The sequence below is a fragment of the Scyliorhinus torazame genome, chromosome 1, assembly GCF_047496885.1.
Source record: "Scyliorhinus torazame isolate Kashiwa2021f chromosome 1, sScyTor2.1, whole genome shotgun sequence".
Classification (NCBI taxonomy): Eukaryota; Metazoa; Chordata; class Chondrichthyes; order Carcharhiniformes; family Scyliorhinidae; genus Scyliorhinus; species Scyliorhinus torazame.
In genome coordinates, this window is record NC_092707.1 from 11,431,353 (window position 1) to 11,457,943 (window position 26,591).

General features: G+C 49.6%; 1 long non-coding RNA gene across 1 annotated transcript in view; it reads left to right on the top strand.

The window, feature by feature from the left end:
- Positions 1–26,591, top strand: part of LOC140429295 (uncharacterized) — a 177,890-nt gene that overhangs the window by 93,120 nt on the left and 58,179 nt on the right. Inside the window, exon 2 of the long non-coding RNA XR_011949026.1 lies at positions 489–598. This is a non-coding gene — a long non-coding RNA (uncharacterized lncRNA). The remainder of the gene's footprint in view (positions 1–488; positions 599–26,591) is intronic.

Here is a 26,591-nt window from a genome sequence, read left to right on the forward strand (position 1 = left end):
CCATAACCCAGTAACCCCACCAAACCTTTTTTTTGGACACTAAGGGCAATTTAGCATGGCCAATCCACCTAAGCTGCACATCTTTGGACTTTGCACATCCCCACAGACAGACAGATGGAATAACTCTTTTCAGAGAGATAACACAGTCTGGAATAGCCTCCCTCAGTTCTGTTTGATGTTGCAGCACAAGAGCGGTGGTGAGGGAGGATTCCATTCATTGTTCCTCAGGTCTCGTCTCTGTATTGAATTGCTAATCACCTCATACTGAGACTCGTGGGCGCTCCTGTTGGCTGCAAATAACAAACTTGCATTTGTTGTGAACATCTGGAAAATTCATGATGCGTTTGAATCCTTTAGAGGGGAGATCTGATGTTGTGATTTGATTTTTCTTTGTGCACTCCAAGGATTGCACATTGAAATATTCAGATTGTGGTCGGAGGCTTTTGTATTGTTCAAATTTAATCTTATTGTGTTCTGCTTTATTTCAGCCTTCAACTGCACTGCAACAAAAGACATCGGGAATATCCTGGAGTGTCTGAATCGAGATTAAACCTGCAGTGAATCAACAAGCTGACAAATGAGCAGAATCAGTACTTAGGTAAAACAAGGTTAAGCACTTGCAAGAGATAATTGACCCATTATGAATTTTTCTCAATAAGTATTAGATTTATTGTCACGCGCACTGAGGTACAGTGAAAAGTGTCGTTCTGCGTACAGTCCAGGCAGATCGTTCCGTACACGAAAAACATAGAACATATGATAAATACACAATGTAAATACGTAGACATCGGGTGAAGCACACGGAGTGTAGTGCTACTCAGTAGAGAAGATGTGTGGAGAGATCAGCTCAGTCCATTAGAGGGTCATTCAGGGGTCTGGTAACAGCGGGGAAGACGCTGTTTTGAACCTGTTAATCTCCTGCCTGATGGAAGAAGTTGGAAGAGAGAATAACCCGGTGGGAGGGGTCGTTGCCATGCTGCTCGCTTTCCCCAGGCAGCGGGAGGTGTAGATGGAGTCAATGGTGATGGACTGGGCTGTGTTCACGACTCTCTGAAGTTTCTTGCGGGCTTGGGCCGAGCAGTTGCCATACCAGGCTGTGATGCAGCCCGATAGGATGCTTTCTGTGATGCATCTGTAAAAGTTGGTAAGAGTTAATGTGGACATGCCGAATTTCCTTTGTTTCCTGAGGAAGTATAGGCGCTGTTGTGCTTTCTTGGCTGTATTGCCAATGAGATCTTAAGAGCGGGTGCCGAGGACGTGGGGGGTTGGGGGTGGGGGAGTGGGGGGACCCACAGTGGTGCGGCCCACTCCAATTGCGATGTTGGCGGCTGTATCCCTGCTACTCAAAAACCGCAGGACTACCTCAAACAGGCGCCATCCATCAATCTTGCCGAGTGCCTGATCCACGCCCAGAAACAATGCAGTAGGAACGAGGGACAAAAGAAATCCAGGACAAAATATGTCCCGGGAACTCCTGACCTGGGACCGGGATCAGAGGCCAAATTGTAAGACAGTCCTGAAAAGTATGGTCAGTTGGTCACTTAGATATGGGCTGGTCCTCCAAGTGCAATACTGAAGGAGTGCTGCACTGTCAGAGTTGCAGTCTCTCTAGGTGAGAGATCAAGTTGAGCCCCATTGGCCCCATCCGTTGGATGTAAAAGATTCCTCGACGCTGTTTGAAGAACAGTTTGGGATCTCCCCAGTGTCCTGGTCAATATTTATCCCTCAACCAACATCACAAAAACAGATTATCTGGTCATTAACTCATTGCTGTTTGTGGGAGCTTGCTGTGCACAAATTTGCTGCTGTGTTTCTGACGTTGCAACATTTCAAAAGTACTTTGTTGACTGTGAAACACTTTGGGACATTCTGGGGTTGTGAAAGGCACTATGGAAACAGATTGATATAAAAACAAACTACTGCAGACCCTGGAGATGGGAAATAAAAACAGAACATGCTGTAAAAGCTCAGCAAGTCTGGCAGCGTCTGTGAAGAGGGATACAGAGTTAGCGTTTCGCACCCAATATGACTTTTTGAAATGAAATGAAATGAAAATCGCTTATTGTCACAAGTAGGCTTCAAATGAAGTTACTGTGAAAAGCCCCTAGTCGCCACATTCCGGCGTCTGTTCGGGGAGGCTGGTACAGGAATTGAACCGTGCTGCTGCCCTGGTCTGCTTTAAAAGGCAGCGATTTAGCCCAGTGTGCTAAACCAGCCCCCTTTGGAACCTTTAGAGAAATGCAAGGTTTTTTTTCTCCATGATACAGTCTTTAAATCCAGCAAACAGATTACTGTGAATAGCATCATCGTTAATCCTGGATAGCATACGGTACTCTAAAGGCAGATTCGATCTGAGGATTAATTTACAGAAACCACTGGGGGATGATCAAGAGAGGAAATGGTCATAGCCAGTTTGTTCATCATCCATCTCCTCATTCTTTGTGATTTCAACCAGCATCTTGGTTCTCTTGCCTTGTAATGAGTTCACTGCTGCCCTGGCCGTCTTCAATGTCTCCCTCCGTATAAACACTCTTACCCATGTGCACCAATGTCTCCTTGGACATTTCCGGCAATCCTCCCACTCCCCAGCCTTGATCCTTGACAAGTCACTTTCTCAACATCCTTTGTATCTCTCACGTTCCCTCTCTCATCTTCCACGCTCACTCCTTTCAACATGCATCCTTGGGAAACCACTCCACGAGTAACCAGAACCACACTACTAGAGGATGTGGAGGCTTTGGAGAGGGTGCAGAGGAGGTTAACCAGGATGTTGCCTGGTCCGGATGGTGTTAGCTCTGTGGAGAAGCTGAATAGACTCGGACTGTTTTCATTAGAAAGACGGAGGTTGAGGTGTGACATGATAGAGGTCTACAAGATTATGGGGGGCATGGATAGAGTGGATGGGCAGGCACTCTTTCCCAGGGTGGAGGGGTCAGTCACCAGGGGGCATAGGTTTAAGGTCCGTGGGGCAAAGTTTAGAGGAGATGTGCGAGGCAGGTGTTTTACACAGAGGGTGGGGAGTGCCTGGAACGCGTTGCCAGGAGAGGTTGTTGAAGCAGGCACATTAACGGTGTTCAAAAAACATCTTGACAAATACTTGGATAGGATGGGTATAGAGGGACACGGCACAAGGAAATGCTGAGGGTTTTGGCCAAGGTTAGTGTCGTGACCGGTACAGGCTTGGAGGGCCGAAGGGCCTGTTCCCGTGCTGTATTGTTCTTTGTGCTTTGCTGTTTGTTCTTTAACCACACTTTCAAACTCCAAACTGATGAAACTATGGCTTTCCATTCATCATAACCCTTCTGCAGCTTGTGATGACATCTCCTCACCTGTCCCTTGATGGTCTTGTTCCCAATATCAACTTCAAGCTCACCCATTGAAGATTTTTACACTTTTCAACACTCCGAGGCAGGTGGTGGTATCTTGCCGTCGGGTATCCTGCCAGCCCGAGGATATATTGTCGCCCGCCTCTCCACCACGGCATCCAGCAGACAGATGAGGGGCCCCCTCCGTGAATCGAGGAGCAGGTTTCCTCGCTGCCACCTGTGCTGATATGCATCACTATAAATACACAAGGGGTGAATGCAAACACACTAAGACTAAGTAAACACTAGAGGGAGCACCAGAGACATCATGACATGCAGGCATACAGCTAATGAACACATAGAATAGGATACGACCAATGGGCAGTCAAGACACCCAGAGGTGACACCACCACAAGGGGGCAACCCATATAAAAGGACAGGGCACACATGCTCTGTCTCTTTCCACAGGCGACACTGAGAGAGAAGGACAGGGGCAGATCAGAAGCATCACACCCACCACGTGGCTTAGAGAAGACTGGTGAGTTAGACTGAGTTACTATAGCAACATTAGCAGGAGAGTCGGACTCAAGTAGGAGAATTGTTAACTGTTCAATAAATATGTTAAACCTATCCCCAAGTCTGAGCCTTCTTTTGTCAGAGCATACATGAAGGAAGCAGCTTATGCTACATGAAGAAGCATAACACAACATGGTACCAGGCATGCCTGTTGAATCTATATAGTTCAGCTCAAGATCCGTGACTACCAGCAACAGCACCCAGGCAAGATGTTCGAGGTTCTGGTCACCCTCCGGGTTTGAATGAGAGTGAGCGCTGTGAAGCTGTTTAAATCCAGCGCCCCCGTCATTAAAGTGTTCAGATGTCCCCCCCCCCCACCCCCCCCACCCCCCCCCCCCCCCCCCCCCCCCCCGCCGGGGGCGGGGGGACCAGACACTTTGCGCCTCAAATGCAGCATTTTCCATGTGGGTAACAAGTTTTTCTTCCAAGTCCCTGAAAATTGCCGTCCGGATCACGCCAAAAATGTCACTTTGTCATTTTTTCTGGAAAGTCCCTCCCAGTGTCCCAGCATCAAACAACCCACGTGACGGCCAACTGCCGAAATTACTGGACGCTCCCAACCGGAACCGTTCTATATCAGGACAGTTGTGTCACCCGGATATGGAACCCACTGAAGGGGCTGAGTTTGGTCAAAACTGCCAAATTGAGGATAATGACAAGCATTTTTAATTCTTTCGCAGGGCACGAGTATCGCTGGCGAGGCAGCTGAAGGCACGGCTGCCAGTGGTGGGTTGAAGGAAATTGAAGATGGACAAGAGGCCGGAACTAAGGGGGGTGAAGAAGGTATCTCAAAGGGCTGGAGGAAATTACAGAGATAACTGCCCTGGAGAAGATCATTGAAAAAAAAAATCATTTTTAGATAGGGTGGACGTAGGGAAGTTGTTTCCATTAGCAGGGGAGACTAGGTCCCGGGGGCACGGCCTTAGAATAAAAGGGAGTCACTTTAGAACAGAGATGAGGAGAAATTTCTTCAGCCAGAGAGTGGTGGGTCTGTGGAATTCATTGCCACAGAGGGCGGTGGAGGCCGGGACGTTGAGTGTCTTTAAGACAGAAGTTGATAAATTCTTGATTTCTCGAGGAATTAAGGGCTATGGAGAGAGAGCGGGTAAATGGAGTTGAAATCAGCCATGATTGAATGGTGGAGTGGACTCAATGGGCCGAATGGCCTTACTTCCGCTCCTATGTCTTATGGTCTTATGGTCTATTTTTTAAGGAAAACAATAACTTATAGTTTCCTTGACTTTGGTAAGCTGCCTACTTGTATGGTTGAAGTCCACATGGTGTAGGTACACATGCCCTGCTGTTAGGGAGCTAGTACCAGGGCTGTGATCCAGTGACAGTGATCCAGTGCCTTTCGCATGAAAAGTGTCCCAAGTCATTTCACAGCAAAGCAATGAAACAAACGTTGATACTGAGCCACATCAGGGAGAATTCGAGCAGATGGTTAAAACCTTGACCAATGGGTTTTCTGGAGCATCTTAAAGGAAGAAGAGAGAGCTGGAGAGATTTAGGGAGGGAATTCTCGAGTTTAGGACTGAGGCAGCTGAAGGCACGGTTATCAATGGAGGACTTAAGAAAATTGAAGATGAATAAGTGGCAATCAAAGATCTCCATTGAGGAGAGTGAAGATATCTCAAAGAACAAAGAAAAGTACAGCACAGGAACAGGCCCTTCGGCCCTCCAAGCCCATGCCGACCATGCTGCCCATCGAAACTAAAATCTTCTACACTTCCTGGGTCCGTATCCCTCTATTCCCATCCTATTCATGTATTTGTCAAGATGCCCCTTAAATGTCACTATCGTCCCTGCTTCCACCACCTCCTCCGGCAGCGAGTTCCAGGCACCCACTACCCTCTGTGTAAAAAACTTGCCTCGTAGATCTCCTCTAAACCTTGCCCCTTGCACCTTAAACCTATGCCCCCTAGTAATTGACCCCTCTACCCTGGGAAAAAGCCTCTGACTATCCACTCTGTCTATGCCCCTCATAATTTTGTAGACCTCTATCAGATCGCCCCTCAACTTCGTTGTTCCAGTGAGAACAAACCGAGTTTATTCAACCGCTCCTCATAGCTAATGCCCTCCATACCAGGCAACATCCTGGTAAATCTCTTCTGCACCCTCTCTAAAGCCTCCACGTGCTTCTGGTAGTGTGGAGACCAGAATTGAACACTATACTCCAAGTGTGGCCTAACTAAGGTTCTATACAGCTGCAACATGACTTGCCAATTCTTATACTCAATGCCCCGGCCAATGAAGGCAAGCATGCCGTATGCCTTCTTGACTACCTTCTCCACCTGTGTTGCCTCTTTCAGTGACCTGTGGACCTGTACACCTAGATCTCTTTGACTGTCAATACTCTTGAAGGTTCTACCATTCACTGTATGTTCCCTACCTGCATTAGACCTTCCAAAATATATTACCTCACATTTGTCCGGATTAAACTCCATCTGCCATCTCTCCGCCCAAGTCACCAAGCGATCTAAATCCTGACTTTGGTAAGCTGCCTGTTGGGCAGAAGGAAATCACTGACATAAAGAAGGGCAAAGATGGGGTGGATAGAAAGCAGCTGTTCCTCTTAGTTGAAGGGTCAATGACAAGGGGGCATAATTTTAAGGTGAAAAGCAGGAGGTTTAGAAGAGATTTGAGGAAATATTATTTCACCCAGAGGATGGTGGGAATCTGGAATGCACTCAGTGCCGGGGAGGGTGGTGGGAATCTGGAATGCACTCAGTGCCTGGGAGGGTGGTGGGAATCTGGAATGCACTCAGTGCCTGGGAGGGTGGTGGGAATCTGGAATGCACTCAGTGCCTGGGAGGGTGGTGGGAATCTGGAATGCACTCAGTGCCTGGGAGGGTGGTGGGAATCTGGAATGCACTCAGTGCCTGGGAGGGTAGTTGGGGCAGGAAGCCTCACAATCTTTAAAAAGCACTCGAAATGTCACAACATTCAAGGTGAGGGGCCAAGTGCTGGGAAGTGGGATTCGCAGAGATTTAGCGTTGTGTTTTGCTGGTGCAGGCTTGATGGACCATTCTACGATTCTACGACACTGGGGGATTTGCAGACAAGGATGAGATTTGAAAGCGGAGATTTTGCTGACCTGGGAGCCAATGCAGACTGTGCAGAAGGCTATGCATAAGGAGGCCTTGAAATCTGGGACACCATTACAATGCCAGGCTGCCATAGGAGTCTCAACCTGGCTCAAGCTCTCTGGAGTGAGACTTCAAACTTCTAATTGAGTGGCAAAATTACTACCATAGCTGAGAATGATGCGTTTTGCTTTCCATTCGGGGACGAGGAAAACCTGCGGGTAAGAAACGAGGAAGGTTTTGTTGAACAGTAGAACTGATTTAATCGCCATTCTTACTCAGCCAGTCAGATTTATGGTGAAGGAAACATTCTTATTTTGCATGCAGATTTCAGCCAGGAAAATAACTTTTTATGGAAAGCAATAACTCCGGGTTTCCCTGACCTTGATGCGGCGGAAGCATTGAGGAGGCCAACAGGAAAGGGGGAGAAAATGGCTGAAAGGATTGAAGACATTCCACATGTGTTCAAGGTTGTTTCGTTCCAATTAGCAATGGCACCAGGCCACCGCGAGGCACAGAATTGGCTGCATCCTTCCTCTTGGGAAAGTTAAATCTTTGCACTGAGATTGTTTTGAAATTAAATCCACACTTAATGAGAATTACATTGAGCAGATTTAGGAGTGCAAGAGACTGTCATCTGGAAGAGCGATGACTCAGATGAAGAAAACAGAGTAGATTCAGCCCATGGAGAGAAGTTACCAGAACTTGGCAAAGTGTCATGCTTAGAAAGCTGGCGAGGAACTCTCCAGTTCCACAGACCACAGTTTTCTCACTGAACCTTGAGTCGCTCTGCCAAACGGACTGAGTGGGCATGGATCACATACACTGCGGAGTCTGCGTGCATCCCCTCGCCTTCACACAAATTGAAGGCCATCCACTCTCTGTGTTTCCATTCCAGCGTTCCATGTTGGACTCCAGCACCCCCACCTCCAACCCTGCCAAGCCCCCTTCAGCCTCATGTTGTTGTCTTCGGGGCCAGCCACGGTGACCAGCCCCACCCCCCCCCATCAGTGTGGGGTAACACTGGCGTACACCCCATCGGTGTGGAGTAACACTGGCGTACACCCCATCAGTGTGGAGTAAAACTGGCGTACACCCCCATCAGTGTGGAGTAACACTGGCGTACACCCCATCGGTGTGGAGTAACACTGGCGTACACTCCATCAGTGTGGAGTAACACTGGCGTACACTCCATCAGTGTGGGGTAACACTGGCGTACACCCCATCGGTGTGGAGTAAAACTGGCGTACACCCCATCAGTGTGGGGTAACACTGGCGTACACCCCATCAGTGTGGGGTAACACTGGCGTACACCCCATCAGTGTGGTGTAACACTGGCGTACACCCCATCAGTGTGGTGTAACACTGGCGTACACCCCATCAGTGTGGTGTAACACTGGCGTACACCCCCATCAGTGTGGGGTAACACTGGCGTACACCCCATCAGTGTGGGGTAACACTGGCGTACACCCCATCAGTGTGGTGTAACACTGGCGTACACCCCATCAGTGTGGTGTAACACTGGCGTACACCCCATCAGTGTGGGGTAACACTGGCGTACACCCCATCAGTGTGGTGTAACACTGGCGTACACCCCATCAGTGTGGTGTAACACTGGCGTACACCCCATCAGTGTGGAGTAACACTGGCGTACACCCCATCAGTGTGGGGTAACACTGGCGTACACCCCATCAGTGTGGGGTAACACTGGCGTACACCCCATCAGTGTGGGGTAACACTGGCATACACCCCATCAGTGTGGAGTAACACTGGCGTACACCCCATCAGTGTGGAGTAACACTGGCGTACACCCCATCAGTGTGGTGTAACACTGGCGTACACCCCATCGGTGTGGGGTAACACTGGCGTACACCCCATCAGTGTGGAGTAGCACTGGCGTACACCCCATCGGTGTGGGGTAACACTGGCGTACACCCCATCAGTGTGGAGTAACACTGGCGTACACCCCATCAGTGTGGGGTAACACTGGCGTACACCCCATCAGTGTGGGGTAACACTGGCGTACACCCCATCAGTGTGGGGTAACACTGGCGTACACCCCATCAGTGTGGGGTAACACTGGCGTACACCCCATCAGTGTGGGGTAACACTGGCGTACACCCCGTCAGTGTGGGGTAACACTGGCGTACACCCCATCAGTGTGGGGTAACACTGGCGTACACCCCGTCAGTGTGGGGTAACACTGGCGTACACCTCATCAGTGTGGGGTAACACTGGCATACACCCCATCAGTGTGGAGTAACACTGGCGTACACCCCATCAGTGTGGTGTAACACTGGCGTACACCCCATCAGTGTGGTGTAACACTGGCGTACACCCCATCAGTGTGGGGTAACACTGGCGTACACCCCATCAGTGTGGGGTAACACTGGCGTACACCCCATCAGTGTGGGGTAACACTGGCGTACACCCCATCAGTGTGGTGTAACACTGGCGTACACCCCATCAGTGTGGGGTAACACTGGCGTACACCCCATCAGTGTGGGGTAACACTGGCGTACACCCCGTCAGTGTGGGGTAACACTGGCGTACACCTCATCAGTGTGGAGTAACACTGGCGTACACCCCATCAGTGTGGGGTAACACTGGCGTACACCCCGTCAGTGTGGGGTAACACTGGCTTACACCTCATCAGTGTGGAGTAACACTGGCGTACACTCCATCAGTGTGGGGTAACACTGGCGTACACCCCGTCAGTGTGGGGTAACACTGGCGTACACCCCATCAGTGTGGGGTAACACTGGCGTACACCCCATCAGTGTGGGGTAACACTGGCGTACACCCCGTCAGTGTGGGGTAACACTGGCGTACACCCCATCAGTGTGGGGTAACACTGGCGTACACCTCATCAGTGTGGGGTAACACTGGCGTACACCCCATCAGTGTGGAGTAACACTGGCGTACACTCCATCAGTGTGGGGTAACACTGGCGTACACCTCATCAGTGTGGGGTAACACTGGCGTACACCCCATCAGTGTGGAGTAACACTGGCGTACACTCCATCAGTGTGGGGTAACACTGGCGTACACCCCATCAGTGTGGGGTAACACTGGCGTACACCCCATCAGTGTGGGGTAACACTGGCGTACACCCCATCAGTGTGGGGTAACACTGGCGTACACCTCATCAGTGTGGAGTAACACTGGCGTACACCCCATCAGTGTGGGGTAACACTGGCGTACACCCAGTCAGTGTGGGGTAACACTGGCTTACACCTCATCAGTGTGGAGTAACACTGGCGTACACTCCATCAGTGTGGGGTAACACTGGCGTACACCCCCATCAGTGTGGGGTAACACTGGCGTACACCCCATCAGTGTGGGGTAACACTGGCGTACACCCCATCAGTGTGGGGTAACACTGGCGTACACCCCGTCAGTGTGGGGTAACACTGGCGTACACCCCATCAGTGTGGGGTAACACTGGCGTACACCTCATCAGTGTGGGGTAACACTGGCGTACACCCCATCAGTGTGGAGTAACACTGGCGTACACCTCATCAGTGTGGGGTAACACTGGCGTACACCCCATCAGTGTGGGGTAACACTGGCGTACACCCCGTCAGTGTGGGGTAACACTGGCGTACACCCCATCAGTGTGGAGTAATACTGGCGTACACCCCATCAGTGTGGGGTAACACTGGCGTACACCCCATCAGTGTGGGGTAACACTGGCGTACACCCCATCAGTGTGGGGTAACACTGGCGTACACCCCATCAGTGTGGGGTAACACTGGCGTACACCCCATCAGTGTGGTGTAACACTGGCGTACACCCCATCAGTGTGGGGTAACACTGGCGTACACCTCATCAGTGTGGAGTAACACTGGCGTACACCCCATCAGTGTGGGGTAACACTGGCGTACACCCCATCAGTGTGGGGTAACACTGGCGTACACCCCATCAGTGTGGTGTAACACTGGCGTACACCCCATCAGTGTGGGGTAACACTGGCGTACACCCCATCAGTGTGGGGTAACACTGGCGTACACCCCATCAGTGTGGTGTAACACTGGCGTACACCCCATCAGTGTGGGGTAACACTGGCGTACACCCCATCAGTGTGGGGTAACACTGGCGTACACCCCGTCAGTGTGGGGTAACACTGGCGGACACCTCATCAGTGTGGGGTAACACTGGCATACACCCCATCAGTGTGGAGAAACACTGGCGAACACTCCATCAGTGTGGGGTAACACTGGCGTACACCCCATCAGTGTGGAGTAACACTGGCGTACGCCCCATCAGTGTGGGGTAACACTGGCGTACACGTCATCAGTGTGGGGTAACACTGGCGTACACCCCATCTGTGTGGGGTAACACTGGCGTACACTCCATCAGTGTGGGGTAACACTGGCGTACACTCCATCAGTGTGGAGTAACACTGGCGTACACCCCATCAGTGTGGGGTAACACTGGCGTACACTCCATCAGTGTGGGGTAACACTGGCATACACCCCATCAGTGTGGGGTAACACTGGCGTACACCCCATCAGTGTGGAGTAACACTGGCGTACACTCCATCAGTGTGGGATAACACTGGCGTACACCCCATCAGTGTGGGGTAACACTGGCGTACACCCCATCAGTGTGGAGTAACACTGGCGTACACCCCATCAGTGTGGGGTAACACTGGCGTACACCCCATCAGTGTGGGGTAACACTGGCATACACCCCATCAGTGTGGGGTAACACTGGCGTACACCCCATCAGTGTGGGGTAACACTGGCGTACACCCCATCAGCGTGGGGTAACACTGGCGTACACCCCATCAGTGTGGGGTAACACTGGCATCACAGAGGACCTGGAGAAGCGCTGTTCCAGCTCGCTTTGAAATGAAATGAAATGAAAATCGCTTATTGTCACAAGTAGGCTTCAAATGAAGTTACTGTGAAAAGCCCCTAGTCGCCACATTTCGGCGCCTGTTCGGGGAGGCTGGTACGGGAATCGAACCGTGCTGCTGGCCTGCCTTGGTCTGCTTTCAAAGCCAGCGATTTAGCCCAGTGTTGCACTGAACTCCCAGTCACGTGTGAAGTGCGGGAGGACAGATGCACGGCGCTTATATCTGACCATGATTTCGACCAGTCTCATATCCCATTGGCAGGGCCCATAATTGGGAGGGAAACGTGATTCCAGCGAGTTGCGTTTTGAGTGTTCATGTCATGCTAATGCAGGGTTTTTCACAGTGCGGGTCACGACCTGAGGGTGAATCTCGTGTGGGTGTCCTGAGGCATTCCTATGGTGGTCCTGGTCGCAGTAGAAGCACCCAATGGCCGCCAGCAGCCTTTTTATTGAGAACGGCGGCCACTGCCATCTTTTAAATGAGAAGAAATGAGGCTGTGTACTGCCTTCCGGCCAGAAGTGGCAGCAGAGAGCAGGTCACATGCCCGGCACATACACTTGCCATCAAGCGCCCTGTACCGGGCATGCTTTTGGTGCCAAATCTCGTAGGAGAGCTTCTCCCATTTTCTAGCTGCCCGCAAACAAGGCAAGAGAACGGTGAAGGTGAATTGTTTTCTTATAAGGAAGTGACGGCCAGAGACTCAAATAGGCCGGGTGCCTAACGACCGGTGTCTCATAACAGAATCTGCTGGAGAGAGCTGCCCTGAAGAGTCGAGTACAGTACGGAGCAGTACTACTCTTAGCTCGGTGCAGAGCACCAGGTCCTCTGGTTAACAGCCTACAAAAAAGTAACAACTCAGGAACAAAGCAACAGAAATGTTGTCAATTGTATCAATTGAATGAATCAGGATGCAAAGCCCATGCGTGTTATATGCAGGGAAGTACTGGCAAATGAGAGGGGAAGTTTCAGATTTTGAAAGAAAAGTGTGGGTGAAATATTATTTTTCAGGTTCAGACCCCAGTATCAGTTATTAACTTGCAGCTGACTTCAAATGAAAAGCCCATGGTACTGTGTGAATTCTGGAGTAGCATCTTCCTGGAGTGTCCAGTGCTGAGTAAAACAAGCATTTTGTTGTTATTGCCCTGCACACCAACCTGTTTGGGGATAAAGGGTACCACTGAAATGATGGCTCCTGACACCCTGTGCGTAATTCTCACAGTGCCTCGGAGGACAGGTGCAACGCAATGCCTAGTTCGACAAGATCTGTCATAGAGTAAGCCTTTGGCATCCTCAAAATGCACTTCCATTGCTTGGGTCACTCAGGTGGGGGCGCTGTGGTACTCTCCAGAGAGTGCATCATTGTGGTTACACAAACTGGTTCTTCAAAGTGGAGATCACTGTATGAGGTAGACTTATAGGAGGCTAAGAACCCCTTGGAAGATGAAGAATTGGAAAGCAGGAACTGAGGAGGGTGATGATGGATATCTTCCACGTGAAGATGCGGTGTGAAGATGTGATTGAAGCAGCAAGACGTGGCGGACGTGCCCACGGCACACTCATAGCCGCACGGTTCCAGGAGAAGTGAAGTGCAGGCAAGGGCACCCAAACACATTTCCCCTGTCCCTTAGGGGCATGTCAGTGATCTGAAACCACTCACATCGAGAGCAAGGTCAGCACTGGGCCTTGGCTTTCCAACACTCATGTTTCACCAGCCCTGGACCTTTGGAAGGGTCAGCAGCTAAAGCTGTCTGTGCCCGCTGTGGGAGGTGACGGGCAGATTGCCAACTCAACGCCTACATGGTGCAGTCATGATCTTCTGAATGAGACACTTTTTGCTGCTACGGAGTAGCTGTAGAGACCGCCGTGGTTACAGCTCTTGTGTTTTGCCACAATCAATGAAGGCAGCTATTTAATGAGACATGAGTGGTAACCCTGAAATGTAATTGAGCGCTCGTCAATCCATAGTGTCTGCAATGAACATCCCTCCCAAAACACAAGCTTCAGTCGCTTTTAATAAAGAGGTTGGCACATCTCCCTGACACTGCACAAGGGAGTAACTAACGCGAGTAAGCTGGAGATCACATGGATGTGAGGGTCGCAAAGAGAAGTGATCACTGGGTGGGAGCTTGGATCTCGCAATAAGAGGTCACATAGAGACATACATACGACATATTCAAACGGGACTATATACTGTGGTGATATGCATCACTGTAAATACACAAGGGGTTAATGCAGACACACTAGGGCACTGTAAATACACAAGGGGTTAATGCAGATACACTAGGGCACTGTAAATACACAAGGGGTTAATGTAAATACACTAGGGCACTGTAAATACACACGGGGTTAATGCAGATACACTAGGGCACTGTAAATACACAAGGGGTTAATGTAAATACACTAGGGCACTGTAAATACACAAGGGGTTAATGCAGATACACTAGGGCACTATAAATACACAAGGGGTTAATGCAGATACACTAGGGCACTGTAAATACACAAGGGGTTAATGTAAATACACTAGGGCACTGTAAATACACACGGGGTTAATGCAGACACACTAGGGCACTGTAAATACACAAGGGGTTAATGCAGATACACTAGGGCACTGTAAATACACAAGGGGTTAATGTAAATACACTAGGGCACTGTAAATACACAAGGGGTTAATGCAGACACACTAGGGCACTGTAAATACACAAGGCGTTAATGCAGACACACTAGGGCACTGTAAATACACAAGGGGTTAATGCAGATACACTAGGGCACTGTAAATACACAAGGGTTTAATGCAGATACACTAGGGCACTGTAAATACACAAGGGTTTAATGCAGATACACTAGGGCACTGTAAATACACACGGGGTTAATGCAGATACACTAGGGCACTGTAAATACACAAGGAGTTAATGCAGATACACTAGGGCACTGTAAATACACAAGGGTTTAATGCAGATACACTAGGGCACTGTAAATACACAAGGGTTTAATGCAGATACACTAGGGCACTGTAAATACACAAGGGGTTAATGCAGATACACTAGGGCACTGTAAATACACAAGGGGTTAATGTAAATACACTAGGGCACTGTAAATACACACGGGGTTAATGCAGATACACCAGGGCATTGTAAATACACAAGGGGTTAATGCAGACACACTAGGGCACTGTAAATACACAAGGGTTTAATGCAGATACACGAGGGTACTGTAAATACACAAGGGGTTAATGCAGACACACTAGGGCACTGTAAATACACACGGGGTTAATGCAGATACACTAGGGCACTGTAAATACACAAGGGGTTAATGCAGACACACTAGGGCACTGTAAATACACAAGGGGTTAATGTAAATACACTAGGGCACTGTAAATACACAAGGGGTTAATGTAAATACACTAGGGCACTGTAAATACACAAGGGGTTAATGTAGATACACTAGGGCACTGTAAATACACAAGGGGTTAATGCAGATACACTACAACTAAATAAACACTAGAGGGAGCACCAGAGACATCATGACACCCAGACATTCAACCAATAGGTCAGTAAGATAGGACACGACCAATGGGCAGTCAAGACACACCCAGAGGTGACACTACCACAAGGGGGCTACCCATATAAAAGGACAGGGCACACATGCTCTTTCTCTTTCCATAGGCGACACTCTGAGAGACAGGGGCAGATCATGAAGCATCACACCCACCGCATGGCTTAGAGCAGACTGGTTAGTTAGACTGAGTTACTATAGCAAGATTAGCAGGAGGGTCAAACTCAAGTAGGAGAATTGTTAACTGTTCAATAAATGTGCTAAACCTATCTCCAAGTCTGAACCTTCCTTTGTCAGAGACATCAAGGAAGCAGCTTATGCTACATGAAGAAGCAGAACCCAACATATACCACAATTGTAATGACAAAGGTGCATGATATACAGAGTGAGTGAACGTATCAAAAGTGATATCAAGATTTCTTAATCTTTCTAATCCTACCACATGTCTCGGTGGATCCCAAAATCCACGGCAGAGGTCGAGGCAGCCTCCTCGTTGCTAAGCTCTGTTGTATTGTTGACTTTGGGGGGGACTAACCCCCGGTGGGCTGAGACCTGGAGGGCCCCGGCCTGCTTTGGGTCTCCTTCTGTGGGCCAGGTGCACCCTCCCCCCCCCCGGCCTGTACAACTGGAGGTGATGGGGTCACAGGCAGAGGGAATTGGAATGGGCTGAACACTTGCGGAATGACCTGAGTGGGTGGCCCCGGACTGTCCACCTCATGGTCGTCCACCCTCTGAGGTCCCGAGGGCCCATGCCTGACTCCCTGAGGAGATGGGGTACCCGGAGTGAGGTCAAGCTGCCTCCCCCCATCCTCAGCCCCCTAATGGATCCCACCAATGCCGATAGCGATGGAGTGAAGGCCTGAGTGGACATCTGGCAGCTGAACCAATGTCTCTAAGGCGGCCTCCATCCTTCCCGTGGAGACCTTGCGTGACTGACCCACCACATAAGACAGAAAGTGGACAGACTCCCCCATCCTGCGGCTTAGTCTGTTGACTGCCTCTCACAAATATACCCGGTGTTCCAGCGTCTGCCTTTGCACCGCCAGCCTATTTGTAACGGCTGCTTCCAGAGGCTGATCACCTGACTCGGGCTCTGGGAGTGCCTCATCTCCAGCGGCCCTCCGACTGCCGGAGACCTTGGCTGCGACTGACTCCGCCTGCTGTGGAGACGTGTCAGTGAGGTGTTCCCCAGAAGATCATCCTGAGCCTACTCCAGACGTGTGGCCCACCGGGGTGTGTGTCTCTGCCCCAGCGGAGGAAGCAGGTGAACGCTGTGGTGGGCCTTGTTCAAATGGCTCTTCATCATCCTCCTCCGATGCGTCCTGGGGGCTCGGGCTTACGTTGCTTGTGCAGGTCTGTCTGGTCCTGTCGGTGCCTGTAAGAGCGACACAATGGACTTAATTCATGAGCAGGCTGAGTACAACGTTGAAAGTCACTCACTGTGGATGTCAGAATGTGGTCAATTCATGGCGGTATCACCCAACCTGGCGAGCTGGGAGAGGCCGATCTCACCTTCTCCACACCTGCGACCTCAGCCCTTCCCCTGCCTACTCTGTGGCAACCTCCTCCAATTTGGAGAGCTCCTGGATATTGACCGACCCTCCTCCAGTCTGGCATCTCTCCCTCTTGTGAAGTGAAATGGATGGAGAAGAGGTTGGGAAGCCTGAGTTCCAGCGGAGCAGGCAGAGAGGGGAGTGAGTTTTTGGTAAGGAGTGGAGGGTAAGCTGAATTTTTGTTTTTAACTAATTTTTTCTCAGAGTTGTTTTTGCTTCAGAGTAGCAGGAAACCGCAAGTCGGCCGTGGGGATTTCTGGGAAGGTGTGTAGTACCTGTATATAAGTTGGGCGGTTGCTAAACCCGAGACTTGTAGTGTACCCCACCCTTCCACCTCCTCTAACCTAAGGGGGTGAGTGAATATCAGGTAAGCTCTTTCTTTTTCTTGTTTCATCCACAAGTTATCTAGGGGGGTTGGCAGGGAAGGCAGTGCAATGTTCCTCCTGCAGAATGTTTGAGGTGGGGGACGCCGTCAGTGTCCCTGCTGATTTCATCTGTGGGAAGTGCACCCGTCTCCAGCTCCTCAGAAACCGCGTTAGGGAACTGGAGCTGGAGCTGGATGAACTTCGGATCATTCAGGAGGCAGAGGTGGTCATAGATAGAAGCTTCAGGGATGTAATTACTCCGAAGAATGAAGATAGATGGGTGACGGTGAGAGGGGCTGGGAGGAAGCAGTCAGTACAAGGATCCCCTGTGGTCGTTCCCCTTAGTAACAAGTATACCGCTTTGGATACTGGGTGGGGGGGGGGGGGGGGGGGAATTACCAGGGGTAAGCCATGGGGTACAGGTCTCTGCTGCAGAGTCTATCCCTGCTGCTCAGAAGGGAAGGGGGAGAGGAGTAGAGCATTAGTCATTGGAGACTCCATAGTTAGGGGGATAGATAGGAGATTCTGTGGGAACGAGACTCGCGGTTGATGTGTTGCCTCCCCGGTACCAGGGTGCGTGATGTCTCGGATCGTGTTTTCGGGATCCTTAAGGGGGAAGAGGAGCAGCCCCAAGTCGTGGTCCACATAGGTACCAACGACATAGGTAGGAAAAGGGATGGGGATGTAAGGCAGGAATTCAGGGAGCTAGGGTGGAATCTTAGAGCAAGAACAAACAGAGTTATTATCTGTGTTGTTACCCGTGCCACGTGCTAGCAAGACGAGGAATAGTGAGAGTGCGCAGTTGAACACGTGGCTACAGGGATGGTGCAGGAGGGAGGGTTTCAGATACCTGGATAATTGGGGCTCATTCTGGGTTCGGTGGGACCTCTACAAACGGGATGGTCGACACCTGGACCAGAGGGGTACCAATATCCTGAGGGGGAAATTTGCTAATGCTCTTCGGGAGGGTTTAAACTAATTCAGCAGGGGGATGGGAACCTGAATTGTATCTCCAGTATACAGGAGGTTGAGTGTAGTGAGATCATGAGTAAGGTTTCAAGATTGCAAGAGTGTGCAAGCAGGAAGGTGGTTTAAAGTGTGTCTACTTCGATGTTGTGGCCATTTCGGAGACATGCATCGAGCAGGGACAGGAATGGATGTTGCAGGTGTCGGTGTTTAGATATTTCAGTAAGCTCAGGGAAGGTGGTAAAAGAGGAGGAGGTGTGGCATTGTTAGTCAAGGACAGTTTACGGTGGCAGAAAGGACGTTTGATGAGGACTCGTCTACTGAGGTAGTATGGGCTGAGGTTAGAAACAGGAAAGGAGAGGTCACCCTGTTGGGAGTTTTCTATAGGCCTCCGAAAAGTTCCAGAGATGTAGAGGAAAGGATTGCAAAGATAATTCTGGATAGGAGCGAAAGCAACAGGGTAGTTGTTAATGGGGACTTTAACTTTCCAAATGTTGACTGGAAACACTATAGTTTGAGTACTTTAGATGGGTCCGTTTTTGTCCAATGTGTGCAGGAGGGTTTCCTGACACAGTATGTAGATAGGCCAACGAGAGGCGAGGCCACATTGGATTTGGTACTGGGTAATGAACCAGGACAGGTGTTAGATTTGGAGTTAGAGCACTTTGGTGATAGTGACCACAATTCGGTTACGTTTACTTTAGCGATGGAAAGGGATAGGTATATAGCGCAGGGCAAGAGTTATATCTGGGGGAAAGGCAATTATGAAGCGATGAGGCAAGACTTAGGATGCATAGGACGGGGAAGGAAACTGCAGGGGATGGGCACAATGGAAATGTGGAGCTTGTTCAAGGAACAGCTACTGCGTGTCCTTGATAAGTATGTACCTGTCAGGCAGGGAGGAAGTGGACGAGCAAGGGAACCGTGGTTTACTAAAGTAGTTGAATCACATGTCAAGAGGAAGAAGGAGGCTTATGTAAAGATGAGACATGATGGTTCAGTTAGGGCGCTCGAGAGTTACAAGTTAGCTACGAAGGACATAAAGAGAGAGCTAAGAAGAGCCAGGAGGGGACATGCGAAGTCTTTGGCAGGTAGGATGAAGGATAACCCTAAAGCTTTCACTAGATATGTCAGGAATAAAAGAATGACTAGGGTAAGAGGAGAGCCAGTCAAGGACAGTAGTGGGAAGTTGTGCTTGGAGTCCGAGGAGATAGGAGAGGTGCTAAATGAATATTTTTTGTCAGTATTCACACAGGAAAAAGGCAATATTGTCGAGGAGAATACTGAGATACAGGCTACTAGACTAGAAGGGCTTAAGGTTCATAAGGAGGAGGTGTTAGCAATTCTGGAAAGTGTGAAAATAGATAAGTCACCTGGGCCGGATGGGATTTATCCAAGGATTCTCTGGGAAGCGAGGGAGGAGATTGCTGAGCCTTTGGCTTGATCTTTAAGTCATCTTTGTCTACAGGAATAGTGCCAGAAGCCTGGAGGATAACAAATGTTGTCCCCTTGTTCAAGAAGGGGAGTAGAGATAACCCCGGTAACTATAGACCAGTGAGCCTTACCTCTGTTGTGGGAAAAATCTTGGAAAGGTTTATAAGAGATAGGATGTATAATCATCTGGAAAGGAATAATTTGATTAGAGATAGCCAACACGGTTTTGTGAAGGGTAGGTCGTGCCTCACAAACCTTATAGAGTTCTTTGAGAAGGTGACCAAACAGGTGGATGAGGGTAAAGCAGTTGATGTGGTGTATATGGATTTCAGTAAAGCGTTTGATAAGGTTCCCCACGGTAGGCTACTGCAGAAAATACGGAGGCATGGGCTTCAGGGTGATTTAGCAGTTTGGATCAGAAATTGGCGAGCTGGAAGAAGACAAAGGGTGGTGGTTGATGGGAAATGTTCAGACTGGAGTCCAGTTACTAGTGGTGTACCACAAGGATCTGTTTTGGGGCCACTGCTGTTTGTCATTTTTATAAATGACCTGGAGGAGGGCGTAGAAGGATGGGTGAGTAAATTTGCAGATGACACTAAAGTCGGTGGAGTTGTGGACAGTGCGGAAGGATGTTACAAGTTACAGAGGGACATAGATAAGCTACAGCGCTGGGCTGAGAGGTGGCAAATGGAGTTTAATGCAGAAAAGTGTGAGGTGATTCATTTTGGAAGGAATAACAGGAAGACAGAGTACTGGGCTAATGGTAAGATTCTTGGCAGTGTGGATGAGCAGAGAGATCTCGGTGTCCGTACATAGAACCCTGAAAGTTGCCACCCAGGTTAATAGGGTTGTTAAGAAGGCGTACGGTGTGTTAGCTTTTATTTGTAGAGGGATTGAATTTCGGAGCCATGAGGTCATGTTGCAGCTGTACAAAACTCTGGTGCGGCCGCATTTGGAGTATTGCGTGCAGTTCTGGTCGCCACATTATAGGAAGGGTGTGGAAGCATTGGAAAGGGTGCAGGGGAGATTTACCAGGATGTTGCCTCGTATGGAGGGAAGACCTTATGAGGAAAGGCTGAGGGACTTAAGTTGAGATCATTCACCCTCTTCCCACATTGAATGGCATTTCTCTAGTGTTGCCCATGGAGCTGACCCCCTTAGTGACCGCTCTCCCCCCCCCCCCCCCCCAAGGCTGGAGAGGTGAAGTTGGTGAACCTCGTGGATCCCTCCCTGGGAAAGAGGACCTACCAGTGCTGATGGACACCTCTCATTAAAGTCTCCAGAAAATCGTGGCTAAACCTTGGTGTAGTCTCCTTGTTCTTTGGAGTCATCTCCAGAACCACTGGCCGTGCAGCTGGGCTACAGAGCGTAATGGATGTTTTGGAGTGGTGTTTAATTCTGGCACCAGGAACCTCGAACCCAGGAGGTGATGGTGGGTGAATGAATCAGTGCCTGAGCCCATGCTGTGATTCAGTGAACAGCTTGCCTTAATGTCTAATTACCGGCCTTTTCAAGCAGAGGATTGGGTGTGAGAATCCGACACAACGATCAACGAGAAACTCACCGATCATCCCGCTCACCATTGCACCTCGCCTCCGGACCGGAAAGGTCCGCCCTATATTATCAACTGAGACCCAGAGTGAGGTCACCAGTGGGTTAAACCATCAAATCTGTGTCCAGAGAAATGGCCCACTGTACCTCCCGGTGGCCTCTTCCAGTTTGGGGAGATGTGGGGAGAATATTGTTTTTTTTAAATATATAAATTTAGAGTGCTCAATTATTTTTTTCCAATTATTAAGGGGCAATTTAGGGTGGCCAGTCCACCTAACCTGCACATCTTTGGGTTGTGGGGGCGAAACCCACGCAGACACGGGGAGAATGTGCAAAGTCCACACGGACAGTGACCCAGGGCCGGGATTCGATCCCGGGTCCGCGGTGCCGCAGGCAGCAGTGCTAGCCACTGCGCCACCGTGCTGCCTGAGGGGGAGACTATTGTTGGGCTCAATATGATGATTTTTAAAACTGTTTTAGACACAGGTTGGATCCTCCGTCCCGCCGCGCCACGTTTCTGCTTCACCCCGCCAGCGGGAGGCTCCGTTACGCCGGCCTGTCGATGGGGTTTCCCATTGTGGGGCAGCCCCACGCCGTCGGGAAACCCCCGGGCTGCCGGCGAAATGGAGCGCCCCGCCGGCGGAGAATCCAGCATCAGGATGTGGCCAGTGGTTTTCTTACAGCGTCTGTGTTTGCTGAAAGTATCTTTCAAAATTCCTGGTAAAACATCTTTAATCGCGGCCCGATTAGACTCTCTGGTCCTGGCTGCGGCCGATACTGTTGCTCGCAATGATCTCACAGAGTAAAACAGAAGAACTGCCCACGCAGGGTGTTGGCTGCAGACAGAGCCAAAAAAAACACAGGATGGGCTGGAAAGCAGTGAACATTCAATGACAACAGGATTGATTGATGAGTCAATGCCACGATATGAAGCAAGACAGAAGATTGGCGGAGAGGAGATGTCAGTGATTGAGCAGAATGGGCGACCAGGAGACTCCTGTGGCCTGGAAATGTAGGGGAGAAATCGGAGAGTGAGCAGGGTGAACCACTGTGGAGTCGTGGGTCAACAGGGGATTCCTAAATTCCCAGCCTCAGCCACACCACCCCGAGCTCCCTGTAGTTTCCTTGCAACCATAAAGAACATAGTTGACCTTTAGCATTGGACTAGACGTTGGGTTTAACAATGATGGGAGTTTCTCGATACGATAAACACAGTAGTGAGCATTGCAATAACTTGATTCTCACATTGATAAGTTAGTTAATTAACCAAGCAACTGCCTGAAAATATGACATAATTTTCATGTAATCGGAAACATGCTTTACTTAATCGCTCTGGTAATAAATCATCAAAAGTGGCACATTCCTGCTAATTAATCATTAATTCCTTAAAGTATCCATTACCTGATGATTAACCACTAATTAATCACTCCGAGTAATATATTCCTGACTTATTGAACAAATGCCACTTATTTCCCTTTTCCAAATAACCCATGGCTCTCAATAGGCTCTCCCGTTCAGTAGATGTCTTAGTACCCTCGCCCTGATCTGGACTTTGGGCCGATAACTCTTTTTCCATTGACTGAACCAGGTGGCACAGGGGGTGAACGGTGCCGGCAACCTGACATTTCTGTAGGTTGCCAAGCCGAGTGGCTTTGTGAGATGGAATGAATGATGCCCATTGGTAATCGAGCTTGTGGAGCTATGGGGCCCGCAGCAACTCTCAGGACGGGGTGGTGTTTGGGGGTGGGGGGGGGGGGGGGTGATCAGGGAAGACGGGAATCCTCCCACAGATTTCTGGACACGAGACCCAGGCTGTTTTAATTGCTGTGCTTCTGTAAAGCGGGTTCTCACTGGCCCCTGTGTGGGCGCAAGCAGGAGGGGCAGCAGAAAGGGCGGGAAGGATGCCAGAGCTGATGGGCGTGAGTTGGAAATCGGACGGGAGGTTTAATGCCACCAGGGCCCCAGCTGAATGCACAGTCCCCAAAATAGGGGCGGGACCGTGAGTGTGGGACAGGGGGTGAGGTGGGGAGGTGCTTGAAGAGCAGCTGATGGAGGAGGGGTGGTGAATTTTGGCTATGTCCCTTGCTGGTGCCAGAGGAGCTTTCTACCTCTTTCTATCTCATTCTATCCCCTGACTCACAAAATGAGGTGTAGAATTCTATCGGGTTCATTTTGGGGGACAATGTACGAGAAGTGATGTTGGAACGGCTACATTTTAAACTACTCTCTGCGTTTTTAATTTGAATAAATCTCAATGGAAATGAACAGTTTGACAATGTAACCCAAAGCCAAAATGATCTTGCAAGTGCTCCTCCTCCGATGCAGTGGTCAGAGATAGTGGTCAGGGTGGGGGAGTGGGGGTGGGTTCGGGGGGCGGGGGGGGGCGGTGGGAGTAGAGGGGGACTGGCTTGGGCCAGAACTCAACTCACGTTGCATCAAATTGTCTTTTCCATTCACTTGAGCTGCCGCCGTTTATCAACTTTGCCCCCAGGAAGTTCCATTTTAAGCCTTGAGACTCAACATCCACTTCAACAATTTCAGATCACAACCAAAACTAAAACCCCATCTGGTTCACTCATGTTCCTTTGGGAAAGAAATCTGACGTCCTTACCCGGCCTGGCCTCGGTGCGCACATCACCAACAACCTGTCCCAGTCCCCCTACATCGATGCTACAACCAAGAAAGCACAACAGCGCCTATACTTCCTCAGGAAACTAAGGAAATTCGACATGTCCACATTGACTCTTACCAACTTTTACAGACGCACCGTAGAAAGCATCCTATCGGGCTGCATCACAGCCTGGTATGGCAACTGCTCGGCCCAGGACCGCAATAAACTACAGAGGGTCGTGAACACCGCCCAGTCCATCACACGAACCTGCCTCCCATCCACTGACTCCATCTACACCTCCCGCTGCCTGGGGAAAGCGGGCAGCATAATCAAAGATCCCTCCCACCCGGCTTACTCACTCTTCCAACTTCTTCCATCGGGCAGGAGATACAAAAGTCTGAGAAAGCGCACGAGCAGATTCAAAAACAGCTTCTTCCCCGCTGTCACCAGACTCCTAAATGAGCCTCTTATGGACTGAACTGATCTCTCTACTCTACTGAGTAATACTACATTCGGAATGCTTTACCTGATGTCTGTACCAGATGTTGTGTAAATGCAAGTTCCTTTGTTCCTGGACAGAGAGCTTGAGGGGCTTTGCAGGAACATAAATCTTGTTATTAGAAAGGGTGCCTGTGCTGATAACCACTGGTCTCAACTTTCTCTGGCAAGTTTAATGACTATCACTTGTTATGGGGAGGTGTTTCAGAACCCCAAAATGTATCATGGAGTTCAACCAACCTCCCCTTTAATGGATTGCTGCTTTTGAAGCACACGGCTTGTTCCCCAGGTGTGGTGTTACAATTATGGGCACGTGGGTTTTAACACAAAACAATGTTTATTCCATGAACTCAACTTAACCTTTTAAATAAAAATTGGATCCCTTAACACCCCTTACTTCAAAGATAACCCCAAAAATAATACAACACTAAATAATCCCTCAAAATGTTCCTTCAAACGTCCAGAAGGCTTCCCCTTTAACAACAGACATGAGGTTACATTCAATATACTTATAGTCTTAGGATTTGCAGACATCAACAGACCAGTTCTGTGTTTTTTTTCTTGCAGCTCACTGGAAACACACAGACACACCCAAGCTGCTCTCTCAAACTGAAACCAAAAGCAGAAGTGAGCTCAGCTCCTCCCACCCTCTGACATCACTTCAGTAATATGATCAGCTCCATTCCTTAAAGGTACATTGCTTAAACAGCCATTTCTTAAAGGTACTCTCACATGACAGACTGAATAAATGCAGCAATATCTTGACACTGACAGAGTGTTTGAGGCTGAGCTCTCTTCATGCGAGGCTAACAGACTGAGGAGCATAAATCGGCCGGTAGTTTATGGCAATTCACACCTCGTACCAGATCTCTCCCTCGCCACAGGTTGCTGAACAATTTATGCACAAATAGCTGTGAGCACCATTAAACTCCGACCATGGGTTAATACTTTATAAGCTTCATAGTTTAGAATGATTTACTGCCCGGTAATTTCAGTGGGATTTTTAATCCTCTGCTTTCTCTCATTGAGAAAAGAGAGAGAATAAAGTTTAATTAAGTGGTTATGATTTGTAAAGCTGCCTCCAGGAGCAGATGTGTATCTGTTGATGTCAACATTGTGTTTATGAAGCTATTATATTATATTCGTCCTGGGTAATATTTTGCTGTCACATTCAATACAGTAACGTATCTGTACTCATGGGGGGGGGGCGATCTACTCGCAGCGCCGGGCGCGATACAAGCGGGCTGGTTAGATAGCGGGAGGGGCCAAAATCAGGAACCACGCCAGGCACCGATCGGTTTCTGATCTCACCGGTCCGCTCCGGTTGGCGAGATCCGGATCCCGGTGAGGCATGGCGAGAAACCAATAATCACCGATTAAGACCAATCTCCATCCATTAATGGGGTAGACCTCCTATTGAACCTCCGTTCGTGATCTAACTGCCTCCCCAGCAGCGGTGACGCGGGAGGTGTTTAATGCACCTATTAAAAACCGTGAGGCTCGCGCAGTGGCTGCTGTGGGGGTCCAAAGAGGTGAGTAGCCATTTTGGAAATTGGGTCGTGTGGATGAACCTCCACCTAACGGCAAAGGATGCTGGGAGAATTCGCCAGGTAAACATTGATGAGCAAGCTGCAGCCTAGACCAATACACAGGGGAAAGGCCATTTCCAGGCCATCCCAGGAACTACCCTGTCAATCACACCTGTTTACCAGCCTTTCACCTTTTGTTCTCTTTGTGGACTGCCATTAGCACTCTTTCCCCTTGGTTTCTGTGGCCATTAGCACCCGGTCCCCCTGGGCTTCTGTGGCTATGACTCATCGTTCATTCTCACTCCACAGTATAAATATTCCCCACTTTCTCTGTCGTTGGACTCGAAACGTTAGCTCTTTTCTCTCCCTACAGATGCTGCCAAACCCTGCTGAGGTTTTCCAGCATTTTCTCTTTGGACCTCAACTCCTTATTTCCTTGCCCAACACTTTCAGGCATGGGCACCGAGTGCCCACCCCGAAATCGATGTGGCAGCCCCTGATTGGACTTGATCGATCAGGGTGATCAAGCCCTGATGAATTGATTGGCAGTGACCCAGAGAGCGTCCAAAAGCGCACACAATAATAATCATTGTCACAAGTTGGAAATCTTGGAGGTGGATACTTGCTGAGGTTTCTAAGGGGTATCTTTTGAGAGTGGAGTTTGGAACACCCGTGTGGAAGCCGGAGTCCAGTGGGATAAG